Genomic DNA, 17,333 nt, shown 5'->3' with positions numbered 1-17,333 from the left:
GGACTGAGGACGAGGTGGGAGTGCCGGAGTCCATAGCTGTCCGTTGTCCCTGCTGTAGGGAGAACGCCCAGAGCTGAAAACAAAAAGCAAGTTCCTTCCTCCTTCCGCTTTTCACTCTCCTTTCCTTACACCCCACCTACAGAAGCTCCCAACAAGTCAGCAGACTATGAATTGCAGCAAATGTACTTTCAGGGGCGCCTGGGTAAGCTTAGTGATATAAACCTCTGCCTTAGGCTCAGGTCATGATCTCAGGGTCTTGGGATCGAGCCCCACATAGAGCTCTCTGCTTGGCAGGGAGCCTGCTTCCTCCTCTCTCTCTGCCTGCCTCTCTGCCTACTTGTGATCTCTCGCTGTCAAATAAATAAATAAAATCTTTAAAATTAAATAAATAAATAAATAAAAAAAGTAGTTTCGGAGTTCCATTGCCACCATTTATATTAAAACAAAGAAGACTATAAAGGGTGGCTTTGTAACTGAGAGAAAACAGGCAACTAGCAACAGTGATGACAGTAGACAGGGAAATTTGAGGAACTTCTCAAAGACGATGTGGTAGATTATTACAAAAATGGCTCTGATTTTCCATTGCTTTTTTTACCCACACCCCTTGCAATATGACTCTGATACTGTTCTCATCAGGATGCGATGCCTACTATCTTTGCTCCTTTACTTTAGCCTGGTCTTATGATTTACTTTGACCAAAAAAATATAGTGGGAAGGGCAGTGTGCTTATTTTAAGCTTACATCTCAAGGGATCTTATAGGCCTCTGCTTTTCCCCTTAGAAGACTGCCTCTTCCATGAGAATGATCCCAGAAACTTGTACTGGAAGGTAAGAGACCACGTGGAGGAGACTTGAGTCATCCGCAGCCACTGAGGCCACACTTGGCCATCCAGCCATAGTTAATTTTGAACCTTGTCTCAAACACTAGAGAGAAAAGGAAGCCCAGGAGTCATCTTACACTCTTTTCTACTTTGGCTCCTTCATGTGCCTGTCAGCTCCATGTCCATGCAATTCAAGGGGGAACCTGTCTGCAGATGCACTGCCCATTGCACACAGCCGGAAACTAATCCACGTTTTGAGGAAACAGAATCCCAGAGGAAACGACTGCAGCGGAAATCCGTATCAACTGAGTACAATTATCAATCTAGTCTTTCCATCAGATCTATGAAAGAAGAACTTCAAATAAGCAAACTTCCAGGGATGACAAGAACTACGGTGAACAAATAAACTCAGCCTAGAGGAAAAAAATACAATTCAGTGAGTAGAAGAGACCTTTACAATATATTCTAGTGAGAGGCTTTTATCTTCAGAAAGCATATAAAACTTGTTATAAAAACAAGAAATAATATCTGATATTAAAATACAGTATTGAATAACATTTATTTGAAGAGTGGCAAAATAAATGGTTGGTCTAAATATGAACGTATACTCAGGAATAAAAGCTGATAAATCTATTTCTGAATCATGTGCAAAATGACATGTAAAGAAAAATACAAGGAAAAAAAGAGACATGGGCATCAGATTTTGAGCTTTAAGTTCCACCTAACAGGAATTCAGAGCTACTCAGAATAGCAGCAGTGGGAAGGAAAAACAAACAAAACCTGACAGAACAATACTTCCTAAACTTTAATTTTTATTAATTTTTATTTTTTTTTAAAGATTTGTATCCATCTGTCAGAGTGAGAGTACGTGAGAGAGGGGGGAGGCAGACAGAGGGAGATGCAGGCTCCCTGCTGAGCAAGGAGCCCGATGCGGGGCTCGATCCCAGGACCCCGGGATCATGACCTGAGCCGAAGACAGATGCTTAACCCACTGAGCCACCCAGGTGCCCCAAGCTTTAATTTTTTAAAGCCCCACTGAAGGCTAAGGAAGAGAAATAAAGACTCATGATAAGGCACAACCTTGTCCCAGTCTAAAATGGCAACCATAAAAGAGAATATTCTGAGAGCTTCTAAAGAGAAACACATATGTGCACTCACACACACATGCATGCACAAACCTACACACACACACTGCTTGGACTCTCACCCTGTCTTTCCCTCTCTCTCACCTCCTTGTTTTCTGGCCCAAGTATTTTTGTGCTCAATTTGTATCATTCAAGCCCCAGATGTTAAAGACCACACTTGAAAATATCAGCAAAACAAACAATGTCCACAGATCTTAAAATACATGCTATGTATTTTTTTATGGTACTAAAAGCTTTTCTGCACAAAATAACTGTAATTTTTGAGCATCAACTCTTTTACTTCCCTCAGCGTATTGTTAACTAAATTTATTTTCATACTATTCAGAAAATTTCTCTCCAATACTTCCTCCATCCCTAGCCCTCAGACCATAACCCTGGGTGGCCCCTTAATCATGAGTGTAGTATGTCTAAATTTTGATAGAACACCAACAGTTCAGGAGTATGTTTCAAACATTTTACGTGCATAATGGCATAGAAACCATTTTCCATGTGATCTAACAGTAACACACATATATACACTCAAGTGTACATATCAAAGTGTATGTAAGCGTATGCATCTGGCAGCAATACACACACACACTCAATTGTGTGTATCAAATGGAAACAATCACTGAAACGATACTTGTAAATTCACATGAAGTGTTTTGATATTTCATATTCTCTTCCATTATGTTCTCTTTTATTTATAAAAAGTTATTTTATAATCAACTAATGATCATTGGTCCAGAGCTGAAAATAAATCCCAGATTAGAAGGTACAGGATAACTAAGTTTCTACTGCAAGAGCAGTAATTAAGCCAGAAAGGAAACTGAAGAGGGATATGGAGTCTGTGAATCAGGACAGGTAGGAGGGAGAAAGTAGTGACAAGGAGCACAACTTAGAACAGTGTATCTGATACTTAACTGATCTATATCCCAGTACTCAAGGTATTCTTGAATAAATGCTCATGATTTTTGTACTGTAAAAATGTTATGCTTCTTTGACAATTACAAGCATTTCCTTCCAGAAAGATGAGAGCCATGACTCCTTCACAACTACCTCTAATGTTATGATACTCCCTTTCATTTCTCAAAAGGACTACGAAAATGGCTCCTAAGGAGTCTTTGCATTTCTGTTCTTTTCCTCTAAATCCAAGTCAAAATAATATTCATATTGTCACTATCCAATATGATGTCACTTAAAGTTCCTTAAAACCTCTGTGAAATTATTGACAACTACATGAAGGAGTATACTGATTTCTTATTGCTGCTGTAGCAAGTTACCCCAAATTCAGCTACCTAAAACAACACAAATTTATTATTATATATTAGATTTTAGGGGAGAATCTGTTCTTTTTCCTCTTTCAACTTTTAGAGTCTGCTTGCATTTCTTGGCTTACATCCCCTTCATTTATGATTACATCAGGCCCAGATAATCCAGGATATTTCTCCCTCAAGAACTTTAAATTAATCATATCTGAAAAGATCTTTTATGTCAGGTAGGATAAAACATTCCCAGGTTCTAGGGATTTGGATGTGGACCTTCTAGGGGGACATCATCTGTCTACCACAAGGAGTAAGTAAAAATGCTTTACCAGACCAGACAAATCACTATTTCCTGTGTTCCCTAACTTCTCTCCTGCCACCTCCCAGAGCCAGTCAAGTCACCCCAGGATCATGTCAGCATGTGAAACTACCGACTTTGTCAAATAACAACGTTATTTTTTCAAGTCCGTGTACCTTTTAACATTTTGTTTCTTTTGCTTCTGAATTCCTCTCCCACTTTTCCATCTGCTGAACTCCAACTCAGTTTTGCAAGACCTAGCACAAATGGTATCTCTTTGGAAAATTATATACGCCCACATGCAATTCTCAGTCACAAGTAAATTGCTTATTATCATACCACTTTGTTTTAGCTCTTTCTGAAAGGTTACAACATTAGACTATAATGTTTGTTTCCTGGTCTTTCTTTCCAAATAGAATGTAAGATTCTCAAAAGAATGAACTACTCATCCTTGCGTTCCAGGGTACCTCTGCCTGGCAAAAAAAAAAAAAAAAAAAAGAAAGAAAAAAGAAAAATCAAAAGTAAACACTAAGAAGAGAGGGAAAAAAAAAACTTTAATACATGCCAAGTTAAAAAAGCAATTATCTATGGTACTTCAAAGTGTCTGAGAGGAAAACCACTTGCCTAATTTCAGAAACACATGTGGCCATGCATCACTAATCTTTGCAATTAGTATAACAAATCTGTAAAGTGTTCAGAGCTAGAGGGTCCTTGGATTGCATAATGGTATGAAGGTAATATCTGAAAAACATGGAGCATAACTGAGAGGTACTGAATCCAAGGAATGGAAGACCAAAATATATGGTTAATGAGAGGAGACAGGATAAAGTAGGAAAAGCAAGTGATGTCAGTGATGAGAAAAATGGGAGAATATCAGTGGAAATTAAAACAGGTGGATATATAAAAGGTCACTTGGTAATTTTTCTCCAAGTATAAATAAAAGTAACAACAAAAATAAAACGGGGGGCAACTAGGTGCGGCCGTCGATTAAGCATCTGACTCTTGATTTCAGCTCAGGTCGCGATCTCAGGGTTCTGAGGTCAAGCCCCATGTCAGGCTCCACAGTCAGTGTGGAGTGTCCTTGGGGTTCTCTTGTCATCCCCCCCACTCCCCACTTTGCATATGCTTGCTCACGCTCTCTCTTGCTTTCTAAGAAAAAAATAAAAATAAAAAACATGGGATAACTACATCCCATCATACCACAGTCATACTGCTGAGCGCCAAGGACATGTTATGAAGCTAGAAAAAAACAACATATTACATATGGGGTGATGCTGATGTGAATTATGGGTAACTTGTTGTTGGACACCACGGAAGGCAGAAAGCAATAGAATAGCAGCTTTAAAGTCCTGAAAGACAAATGTCCCCCTAGAATTCTCTAACAGCAAAGTTTTTTTATCAGAAATGAAGGTTGTAGAAAGATATTCAGATGGACAAATTTAAGAGATTTGCTTTTTAACCCACTGAGCCACCTAGGGGCCCCTAAGAGATTTGCTTTTTAAGGAATACCCTCACACAAAAAGAAATGTTAAAGGACGTTCCATGGACTGAAGGAAAATAGTATCAGTCAGCAGACACTACTGTTCAGAAGACCCAAGAGTCCTAGAAATGACAAATATATATATAACACAATTAAATATATTAATTTTGTATATTGATATATAAACAATGCTACATATATTTATCATACATGAGCATTTTTGTCTTGATTTTTATAAAAGACATTTGCCTGATGGAAGAGAAAATGTCTTCTAGAGCTTCTGAAATATGTAAACATAGTATGTGTGTTAATAGTGGTAAAAGGATAGGAGGTAGGTAAATGAAAAAAATAACACAGAAAGAAGGGAAATGAAGAATGTATGCTTTTCTGTATACGCAGCAGAACCAATCAATTACAAAGAACAGGAGAATCACACTTATTAAAATGCTAGGACAATGGTGTCTGGGTGGCTCTGTCAGTTAGGCATCGACTCTTGGTTTCAGCTCAGGTCATGATCTCAAGGGTTGTGATATCAAGCCCTGTATCAGGCTCCTTACTCAGTAGGAGTCTGCTTGAAGATTCTCTCCCTCTTCCCGTCCCCCACTCTCAAATAAATAAATGAATAAATCTTAAAAAAAAAAATGCTAGGGCAGACTTAGTGATAGTTTTGCCTGTTCCTGCCACTGAGATGTGCCTTTTTGGCTGTGAGTTGGCAGAGAGAGCCATGCCAACATGGCCTCCACATGAACAGTAAGAAGTACAGATAGCAAGGACTAATAGAAGGAAGAGAGACCCAACTCTGTATATTGCTGTGCCCATGAATAAACACATCACTGCTACCATTTCTGTAAAACAGGCCTAACTGGAATGTTCCTACACTGAAAAGAAATAAAATAAAATAAAATGGAAAGAAGAAGAAGAATATCCAAAAGTGTCCAAAGTAGTGGGATCTGGAATGCACATAGTTGATACTAAAAGGAAAAATGACATTGAAGAAGGACGACTTCTGTATCTTTCAGAGAAGTCATATCTAATGCCACTAGGGCAGACTTAAAGTCAGACGTAAGCATCAGCTCACATTTCTCTTCTGGTGACTTAACATCAGCCCCATCAGTTGCCTTTAGAGCAGCTCTGGTTACAGGAAAGCCTGCACCAGAGCCAGGAAGAGCCAGACCCAGTCGCAGATGTTTCTTGCTGAAGAACAATCCAAAAGGGCAATATAGGGCTTGGCAAAAAGGGCTGCCAAGTCCACTCTCTGGTCACTCAAACAGGGAAAAGGGAAAGAGAGCTTAGCAACTGAAGGACCCAGGTGCCACGTTGTGTGCATGTGTCTATTGAGTGAAGTAGCCTAAAAAGCCACCTGAGTCCTTAGATGTCCATGCACTCAACCTTGTGGCTTGAGTAACAACATTTCCAGGGCAAAAGCCGATGAAAGAGGAGGGCTAATGGAGACCATGTGCCTTGGTATAGTCAATGACAAAATTCAGTGCCAAGGGAGGGATGTGCAGCTGTTCAAGAATTGTTTTGTTTCCTAAAAAATAAAACTTGGGTTTACAAAAACCCAAATTTCTATTTAACTATATGTCAGTTATCTTTTTCTGTAAAACAGATGGGATGTCAAACCAAAATCTTGATGACTCAGAGGTATGACTTTTAGAGTGTTTTATTCAATTTTTTTAAACAGGTAAAACAGCAAAGTAATAGACAAATGGCACACTGCAAATAAAAGATAAGCAAAAAATCCTACCGTAAGGGTCCAAACCAAGGTATATATATTACTTTCCCTAACCTTCTGGTTCTGTAAAACCGACTTAAAATGACAATTTGAATTAAAGTCTTATTTTTAAAAAAATGTTCATTATCTCAATTTCTTCTTCCAAACTCATCCAGGCTGCCAACCATGATGTATAAACCCCAAATGGCTAAAATTTCTCTCTGTTTACCTGCCTTTCCTTTTACCATTTACTTCAACAGAACTTTCAGGCAGATCACATCCTTCTGAATGGAGTAAAACTCAGAAATTTTGAAATAAGGACAGTGGTTATTATTTTGCATTTGTCTACACTTCCAGTCTCCAAATAGTTGTTTTTAAGATGCATCAAGTTATTTACAGAAGTATTATTTGTCATCTCCTCACCACTGGCTTTAATTATATGTATGCTTGAAGACTTTTTATGAATTGGTGAAAAAGTTTTTAGTTTTCCCTTCACCAGACATTCATTGTGCAATTCTGAGCTTGCAGAGAATATGCTAAGGTCAGAATTTTATGCAAACATCATCATATTGCACATTTAGTATATTTCACATTTTATCTTTTGGCAACAGCAATCTTACTTAAATATTGTGTCTGTGAAATATCTGCCTGTCCTCGCCTGGGAAGGGTCAGAAATGAATGCTCAGCTGAAACATTCTGAGCCAAAGTGTCTTACTAACCAACGTATTTTCTCAAAGTTAGTTAAGCCTCTGAAGAAGTCACTTGACTCAGGTAAATGGAGCCACATCTCTAAGAAAAGACTTTTTTTGCAAAGAGTTTACATAAGCTACTTGGGGATGTTAAATACTTATTATTTTATTCTAACTTTTTTTTGAAGGAAAGTCAATGAAAGAATAAATCAAGAAGAGTTAAAATAATCTAAACCATTAAAAAAAGATACCCCACTCTCATGTTAAAGTCAAGGGGATTCCAGCCCCTAACCTTTCCTCCTTCTACTAAACAGTTGTGAACTCCTCCCGCTGCCATGTATTAGTTCAGTGTACAACATAATTTGCTTAATCCAATATTTCTTTCTCTAAGTTAAAGGGACACCAACTTTGCAGGATATTCACCTTGAGGATTAAAGAGAATTTTTCACTTTATTCTTGGGTCTTTCAAGTAGTAAATGCAGGCGAAGTCAATATACAAGGCACATTCTAAAAGAATACCATTGTAAAGTGACTTGATTGCAAATGTACCATCCTACTGGGGAAGAAGCAACAGGACCTGAGATCAGGAATACAACATCCCCTCTTTTCAGTTTCCTGGTAAGATCTCTTATTTTTGGCTTGCTTCATCAGTCCATTTGTTATTTTTTCCCCTAAATTTGCATTTCCTCTTTTCAGGGCTACAGCCTGATATGGCACTTCCACTGAAGTTTAAAGAGGCTGCACAAAGTTACTATAACTCTCCTCCAATGCAGTATTTACCATTTCCTCTCTCATCACATCTTAGACCAAAGCTCTTTTGGTTATCTTCTGTGAAAAGACATGAATCTTCAAGATTGTTTCTCATAAAATCAATTACAGAGTGTCAATTCAATCTTACAAAGCTTTTATATGATTTTACTTTGCTATATGAATGATAAATTTTTTAGAATGCTGCTCAAAGCTATGACAACAGCTACAAATTAAGATGGAGAACTGAGTAATTACCAAAATATTTTGTATGGATTAGTTGGCAGTGAGTCAATAATTATTCTGAGTATTTTTGTTCTCACTATAAGAACGCCTGCTTTCATTTCATTTTACACAGATACCTGAGGTCTTAGATTATGGCTACTCGAGGAAAATGATCAGAATATTCTAAAAGTCAGTTAAGTATGTTAGGTTGGGGTTTTAATACTGTATGAAAGTATGAAAATGGATGATTCAGTCAAGTTGGTGGGCTAATCCTCTTGTTTATCCCCAATTAATCACAGTGCAAGCTCTCAGCCAAAGGTATAGGGGTTATCTGAAAATCATGCACCATACATGCAAACCTCTTATTTTTTTTTCTCTTATTGATAAGATTTTAACGAACTGGACAACTTGCTTTAAGTCTCTTCGTTATTCTAGAAATCAGTTACTTCATTTCTAAAGCAGAGATAAATGAAACCTTATCCCATGATGAGATACTTCACAGATATAAAAGATTCTGGATCTAGAGATTTCTGGAGATTATTTCCTATCCTGCTCTACTTGCCAAGACACTAATATATTACATTGCATTCTTCTTGTATGGTATAATTTAAATATGCTATCCAATTGATCATCCAAAACAAACAGTTCATATGTTACACTGTTACTATGTTCACACAGGGATACCAATTTAAACTAATATGAACACATTTGTTTAGCAAATGAGTACTGGAATTGAAATTTGAAGTCTTGTATGTCTTATAACAAAGTGTTTCTTTTATGTTTACTTTTTCTTCTTCTTCTTCTTCTTCTTTTTTTTTTCTTAAATATGTTACACAATTCTGCTAGGCAAGTGAAGTTATCTTCACAGTTAATGATCTTTAAACTGGCCAAATTATGACAAGACTCAAAGACAAATGAAAGAGAAGACAACTGAGTAGGTAAGTGTGGAGCAACTCAGCCCCTTTCAAACCAGCAAATCTCTAGAGTCAGGAAAATATATTCAGAGTAGTGGAAGGAAATTTTGTTGATGGTATCATAACAAAAAACAAATAAACAAAAAAAACCCTAGTGTTTAAAAATATCATGGAGAATCAATGAAACAAGATGGGATTGGGAGGGAGACAAAGAATAAGTGACTCTTAATCTCACAAAACAAACTGAGGGTTGCTGGGGGGAGGGGGTTTGGGAGGAGAAGGGGGTGGGATTATGGACATTGGGGAGGGTATGTGCTTTGGTGAGTGCAGTGAAGTGTGTAAACCTGGTGATTCACAGACCTGTACCCCTGGGGATAAAAATATATGTTTATAAAAATTAAAAAATTAAAAAAAATATATCATGGGGAATGGTAAGATGAAAAAAGAAAACAAGACAAATATCCAATTTTTAGAAATAGAGATTAAAAGTCCCTTGTCTAGTTATAGCATAAAATTTTATAGAAGTTTGGGGTTTTTTATTGGTCATTTAATTAGGAGACAATTAAGACATGGCCAACTGCTTTTATTACCATTATAATGAGAGTATTTATATTAAGGTCTTCTTATAGAAATATTTTGAGAAAATCAATCAACAATAATAATAAATTGATTTATAATTAGAATGACTATATTCAAAAAGAATTATTTGAAGATGTGATATCAGATGAGAGAGATTTTTGTCCTAGGCACATTCTCTATCTTCTTGTAGAACATTATAGTCAATGACATGAATGAATACAGTTTTCAAACTTAAAGACACCCTATCATAGTCAGGATTTTAAAAGACCTTGGCACATGGAAATGTAAGATGAAACTAGAGCTAAATCTAAGAAACATAAGTAAATTACCAATATATTGATGTTAACAATCCACTGCGTAAGAACTTCATGAAAACTGAACTTATCCATGGTTCATGTAAAGAATATTAAATTGTTTTAGTAGATTTAAGCATGTGTTAATTCACAGTGACACCATGACTATTTTAAGAGCTGACTCTTTGTCAGCAATCACTAATGCAATAATATTCTCCTAAAGAATAATAGTAATATGATTTTTTCCAACAAAATCGGTTCCGAACAGTGGCAGAGTAGGAGCGAGAGAAGTGGGGGAATCCGCTGGAGGAAAGAGGTAGCACAGTTCCCAAAGGAAGCAATTTCTCAAGAAATTTCAAGATTATGTGGATGACCTGCTGGTTGACAGAATTACACGTAAAGATGTTTGAGAAATCCGTGTGAAGCAAGATCATGAAACTGGATGACTCCACTCAAAAAAGGGTGTACTTTTCTATGTATTTGTGCTTTCACTAAGTCCCAGCACAGGCCAGACCACCCTGAGTCCGGTCATTCTCTGTCCCACACTTTACATCATTTGGCTCTCCTTCCTGTTCTTGGTGTAAAATTGTAAAAATAAGATGGATAACCAAAAACTCATTCTAAGTAAGCTGAATGAGGGATCAAGAGTCTAAAACCTATGTTACCTGAAAAAGGGCTGATGTTCCTGAATATATTTCATCTCTAAAACAAAATCATTGAGAAGAGTGATAATGTCTAGTATTTTAATTTAAAAGACTGTTGAATAAAAAAAAAAAGGATTAGAATCAATCTGTGAAACTTCTATAAGGCAGAACAAAGTGGATTTTATGTTCATTATAAGAATGGACTTGCTACAAAGGAAATAAGAAAAACAAAAACAAAAACGGAAAAAGAACAAAGTCTGGACCACATTATAAAACACTGAAGTGGGAACCACTCCTTTGCCGCACTGGGGCCAGCAGCCACCCTGACCAGGGTCTGAGGCCCAGTCTACTACCACGGACTCCGTGTCCAGTCAGCAGCCCTAGACAAAGCCTTTGTCTGGGCTTTGGAGGACTTTGCAAGTTACTCATTTGGTGGTTGCTGGGTGGCCCCGTTTGTGTAAATATAATACGTTGTTATCTCTCCATGTTCCTGTCGGGATTTATTGTTTACAAACTTCTTTTTGTATGGAGAGAAAAATAGTTAAATGGTTCTGCACCAGGGAAAGGGTTCTGAAATAGAAGCTTGGGGGCTCCTTTTCTCACAGTGGGGTCTTGAACCAACCTTTCTTTTGATTTCTCCTCCTCCATTTCTATTTCGAACGAGTTCCTCTGTCCTAAAAAAATTGACTCCTACCCTACTCATTCTTCACCCTTCCCCACCCACACATACACATTATTTACAGGATGACTCCACAACTCTTAAGTGATTTGCACAAAAATCCCAGAAAAGCTAGGAACATTTTATGCCATGCTCCCAACCTCCGAAGTCAAGACAATGCCAAACACTTAAGCTATGACCATTTGATTCATATTTCTCCCTCCTCACTGACTACCAAAGTATTTGGAGGGAACAAATCATAACTTAATCTCTAATCCTAGGATAGAGAGAATCTAGAAGGGAGATTTCCATGCAGCAAGTGGAGTCAGGAGACCAAGAAAGGAAAGAGGAAGGCATATCGAAGTCATTCAGGAACTTTCATGCATCTGCAAGAAACTCAAGTCACAGTAACCACAAACCTGTGTTACAGGAGATGGATGAATATAATTCCATGTTTGTCTGAACTCTTAAATTGACAGGAGGAAGAGAGGGTAGGAAAGCATGTAACTGTCTGTTCAGACTATACATCAGTCCTGAGCTGCAAAAGACTGACCCCCTGGACTCCAGTGACCCCATCAAATGATGGTTGACTTTGCTCTGATTGTACTTTCTTTGTCCTTTACCATCCTTTTGTAACACATAGGCTGACTTTTTCCCCCTTCCCTTCTCTTTTCCCTGGGAAAAGACAGTAAGTACATAAGAATAATCGGTACTGGGAGAAAAACAGAAACAAAAACAGAACTGTGAAGTGAATGTGTTCAAGAAGACACTGATGAAGACTGGAGAAAGGTTTTCTACATTGAGTTGGAAGACGAGCTAACTCCCCAAAGCACCCATTGATCAACCACGAAGATTCTAGGATTCTCAATATGTGGGTGCGCACCTGAGTAGTAAGTAGAAAACAATTCAGGACACCTTTTCATGGTTTCCACTGGGTGTTCAAATTCTCTGTGCCTCCATCAGTAACACACCTAAAGAACTGTATCTCCTGTAATTACTGTATTTTATTTTTGGTCCTGTCCTCTCATACCATAGGAGAATCACTGGTTCAACATTCTTTACTATATGAAGAGATCTTTACAAACGACTTTTTGTAAGCAGAATTCCCTGTATGATTAGGCATTTCAATTTCACAATGAATTGCATGTATGTACATACGCATGCACATGCTTCACTCCTTCCAAAGGACACAGGAATTACAGAAATGGCATTTTTGGACTTCCCTCCCCTGCCGACCTCTCTACCTGCTCCACCTCCTTCTGCTTGACTCATGACAGAACTGAATTCATTAAGTTGTGTTTTGGGCATGACGCCCTCAGCCTAGGAATTTAATAAGTCATAGTTTGATGTAATTTGTTATATTCATTGTAATGACACCCCCTTAAACGCCATCAATAATTATGTCAGAAAGGACTATCTTTATAATGATCTACAAGATAAATTTCTCTCAGGCCTCAGTCTTCACAACACAGTTGCACTTCATCTTTAGTAATATTTGGTAACCTTTTTTAAAATGCACCGATTATATGACCCTTTGATTCATATTTCTCCCTCCTCACTGACTACCAAAGTCCAGAGACAAATTGGTGAGCCACTAGTTATAGCTTCCATTAGAAATATTACTTTACCCTACCTGTATCTTCCTCTTCAATGGCCCTTATGCTTAGATTTGCTCATCTTTTTGCTTTTCAGGGGAAAAAAAAAATCTGTTAGATCAGGTTTTATGACATTCTTTTGAACAGGGTAGACAATAGATAAATAACCTGTCAAATGAATATGTCGTGCTCAACTCTCCTATACTAAGGGAACTTTACCGAAGTCTGCTATAAAATCTAAAAGAATGATTAAAAAATCCTTTTTTTTTCCCAGAACAACCTAGAGTAGTATGATGCACCTATTTTATACTCACTTTTTCATCGTGGTCCCCTTGTTTCAAGACCACCTTTCCCCTCCTTCAATGTTGGCCATTGACTGAGAGAGAAATGATGCTTCTCTCAGATTAAAGCTGTGGAGCCGCATGCCCCTGTGTAGTCTACGTGCGTCTTAGCACATGTGACTAAGCAAACTATATTCTCAAAGGGGAAAGAAAAGGTCTTTTAAACCCAGTCCCTCCATCCTGAAAACACTAGCCTCAGCAAATGCAGTTATAGAATTCACAAGTCCTTTCAACTCTACAGCCTGTGTAATGAACTTTATAATCATTACTCTCTGACAAGCCATGCATGTCTACTACTCAGGAAACAGGAAAATGGCAGAAATCATGCTGTTCTCAGTGTTACCCATCCTAATCAATCAAGGGAAGCCAAGGAAATTTTTCCAGAAGTGAGAAGAGACAAGGGTCAATTCGTTTTATAAGAAAGCTGAACCGTTTCTTATGACTTCTTTATAAACTATTTATTCAGCATGACTAATTCCTCAATGGAAAGAACTAAGGAAAACCAATTGCTTATTCTGGATGCAAAGGGGATAGAGCGTTGAGCTTATATTTTGTCCATTTCTTTTGCTTACAGGTAAGTAGTTATTTGCTTACTTAACAAAGCTACTGTAACTAGGATGAAATATGTTTCCCCTTTGGGGCACTATACTTTTCTATAAAGAAATATCAAAGAAATTTAAATGTGGTCTCAATTAAATGCAATGGCCCAGATTTCAGGGCTGAGCTGAATTTCTCAAATCATACTTCAATACTTCGATCTTCCTGTGACACTTACTGTTCTGTAGGGGAATGGGCTAAGAGAAATTTCAACACCGGTTGACTTGAGAGTATGTAGTAATAACTCTTGAATGATCATCATCATAGAAAACAGTCTGAGGTACAGAAGGAATGTGACTTAAACTTCTTTAAGGTGCACAGGTCAGAGGATTCTGCACAGGTCCTTTTAAGAGAAAACTCACGAACAAAGTGATAATAATAAAACACATAAGAATGATGGCTGGCTCACACAGTAAACACTATAAAGTTGAAACCCAATGGCAAAAATCTTCCTCTTTTTGATGAAAACAGCAACCTTCAATTAACATCACCAAGGCACTAGTCACTATTCTTAATTAGTGTTCTTTAGGTTTTGTATCTTTAATTCACTGTGATCATTATGCTTTGGCTTTTCCCCTAATACTGCCACTTTTCTGGGCCACAAAAGCTAACGCAGCTTCCCTCATTATTCTAGGTCGTGTTATTTAATGTCAGCTTAAAAATGGAAGCACGCAAGGAAAGAAATGTTCCTGCTGTGTCTGTCTTGGTTCCATAGCCTTACAGAGTTGATTCGTATGGAAATACACACCATAAGCATAACATTTCAGTGAGAGAAAGATGCAGAAAAATCTTTATTGATGAGGAGAGGGCTAGGCCATTGCATTCACATCGATCCCATTGCAAATTAAATTTACAATTTAAAAACCAAGTCCTATAAATTCCGCCATGATGACGGATAGGCAGATTCTGGCTGCCCCTCTGGGTGGAGCAGATACTTGAATTCCTGAATTGTTTTCTACCTACAGAGATAGCACCATAGTGTTTTACTTAATTGTTTCTCATAATATCAGCTGCCTGAAGGTAACACTTCTACATAATATGATAAATTATGGAGGATACCATATGTGGTTAGACTAGCAATGTCTTAATGAGCAGATACAAGCAGTAGGTATGTTAATAATTCTCTAACTGTCATTTACAGGGGAAAAAAATCATCAGTAGTAGCGAAGCTTCTCTGTGTCTTCTGTGCTTCTACACAACAGTTTATATAAATTTTGAGGGCCTTTACCTCGGGTGCTCTTTTTCTGCAATGTAGGATAGTTTGTGATTGTGCAGTTTGGTTGCAATTCCTTTCTGAATTAACATTCAGAAAAGGTATTAAAAGACATTTCTAGAAAGAAAACTAATGGAGAGATTAACAAAGAAAAAGGTAAAAATTATTGGTACAGGTATATCTTGCACTATAAGGGAGAACACAGGTATGCACTTGATCTTTTCAGAAATTCACATTACTTTGTATAGTTACCTGCTTGAATTGTAAATATCTTTTCATTCTGTAGAAAACCTCTTAGCAAAACAGTAAATCATGCTAGAGGTGAACGTGTCACTTTCTCACCTCGGTTTGTCATTCTGAATATTTGTCATCAGCGAGGCTACAGTTTTCCTTGTAGTACTCACACTTAGAAAACTATGTGTTGTAATACTGTTTCCCAAATTGCATTATTTTTTTTTCTGAAATGAATGTTTTTAAAAAATCACTCTAGTATACTCATTAGGTACTCATTATGATATAAGAACTCCGTTTTCCAAAAAACAATACATGCAACTCAACTCAAACCTTTTTTGTTTTTTCCCCTTTTTTAACATCTTAGAAACTGAATGTAAGAGAGAGAGAAAAAAAAGTAGCTTCAGGACCAATGGTTGACACTTGGGATTTATTATTTCCCTAAAGGTCCACCTCATATTTTCCCAGTCAAGTAATACGCAAATATAAGCAAACTTAATTACCTTAGTTGGCACCTTACAAAATTTAGCATATTACTGTCTCCCTAAGTGTGTAAGCCAATCTACCACGCTAAGAGGAGCACTCAAGGAGACAAGTAACTTTCCCAAATCAATAGAACACACCTTATCATGTTAGAGCAAAAGAAGATCAACCTTATTCAATGTTGGATTTATTAATTAGACAGGAATAAGACTGCAATTTAATTAATTTAGCATATTTGCCTTCTCTCTGACATGGTACTATTTCTTGACATATGGAAATTAGAGATTTTTCTCATTTCCTCTCCAAGAGAAAAACAAAACAGAACAAAAAAATGTGTATTTATGGAGTAATTATAATTTGGAGATCATACTCAACTGCACTTGAGAAAATATAATGAGCTCCCAAGTACTGAACACCTATGAGGTGACAACACTGTTCTGAATTCCTATACATGCAGAAGAAAAAATCCTGAGATATGTAACAAAAAACAAGAGAGATGCTAAATTACAAATCACAGGCTCTAAGTCAGTACTTTCCAATTGAAGTTTCTATGATGATGGAATGTTTGATACCTGCAGTGTCTGATGCTGGGTCATTGGCCACAATGTACCTATCGAGTGACCAAGGTATAATCAGTACCACTGAAGAACTGAATTTACTTTAATTTTTTTTAAATTTATATTTAAAGAGTCATACTGCCTAGTGGCTCCCACAGTGGACAATGAGTTCTAAGTATTTCAGAAGTACACAGTGATTTTCATGGAGGGAAGACTGGGGTAAATATTCTAGAAGGATTTTTTTTTTCCACAATGAATTTGATTTTTTAAATTTAAATTCAATTAATTAACATTGAATGTATTATCAGTTTCAGAGGTAGAGTTCAGTGATTTATCAGTCTTACATAACATCCAGTGTTCATTACATCACATGCCCTCCTTAATGTCCATCACCCCGTTACCCCATCCCCCTACCCACCTCTCTTCCAGCAATCCTCAGTTTGTTTCCTATGATTAAGAGTCTCTTATGGTTTTTCTCTCTCTCTCATTTCATCTTGTTTTATTTTTTCTTGTTCCCCTATGATTCTCTGTTTTGTTTCTTAAATTCCACATATAAGTGAAATCATATGATAATTGTCTTTCTCGAACTTATTTTGTTTAGCGCAATACCCTCTAGTTCCATCTACATCATTGTAAATGGCAAGATTTCATTTTTTGATGGGTGATGGTATATATATACCACATCTTCTTTATCCATTCTTCTGTTAATGGACATCTAGGTTCTTTCCATTGTTTGGCTATTGTGGACATTGTTGTTATAAATATTTGGGTGCACATGCCCCTTTGGATCACTACATTTGTATCTTTGGGGTAAATATCCAATACTACAATTGCTGAGTCATAGGGTAGCTCTATTTTCAACTTTT

Source organism: Mustela erminea, chromosome 12, assembly GCF_009829155.1.
Source record: "Mustela erminea isolate mMusErm1 chromosome 12, mMusErm1.Pri, whole genome shotgun sequence".
NCBI classification, from domain to species: domain Eukaryota; kingdom Metazoa; phylum Chordata; class Mammalia; order Carnivora; family Mustelidae; genus Mustela; species Mustela erminea.
Note: the sequence above shows the minus strand (reverse complement) of the source record.